Source organism: Galeopterus variegatus, unplaced genomic scaffold (genome assembly GCF_000696425.1).
Source record: "Galeopterus variegatus unplaced genomic scaffold, G_variegatus-3.0.2 Scaffold1211, whole genome shotgun sequence".
NCBI lineage: Eukaryota > Metazoa > Chordata > Mammalia > Dermoptera > Cynocephalidae > Galeopterus > Galeopterus variegatus.
This window is the reverse complement of record NW_007727322.1, coordinates 11601-12098: the sequence shown is the minus strand read 5'-3', so window position 1 is coordinate 12098 and position 498 is coordinate 11601.

The window sequence follows — 498 nt, the reverse complement described above, 5'->3', positions numbered from 1 at the left end:
CCCCTTCTCTCCCAGCCTTACCAGATGCCGTTAATTTACACAGTCTCTCTTTCCGTTTTCTCCCACAACAGGCATGCTCCACTCTGTTTCAAAGGAAACCTGTTTTTTCCCTTGGAATTGTGCGTGTTCAGGGTGGGGGGTGGGGAGGTTCAAGAGTGGTTCTCAAACTTTTCACCACCAGGGATCCCTTTCATTTATTCCTTGGTGAACCCAGGGTTGTGCAAGGTTTTGCCTTCCAAACTGCAATGAAGAAGTATTAATCCAAACTTTTCACCACCAGGGATCCCTTTCATTTATTCCTTGGTGAACCCAGGGTTGTGCAAGGTTTTGCCTTCCAAACTGCAACGAAGAAGTATTAATCTAGCTATAATTCCATTTTTATAAATCAAAGACATATAGCAAATGGGAAGGGAAAAAATCTCATCTCGGATATGCCCTCGATGTCATCAGTGGCTGACCCGAGTGTCTGATGGGTTTGAGACAACCAGTGTTACCACA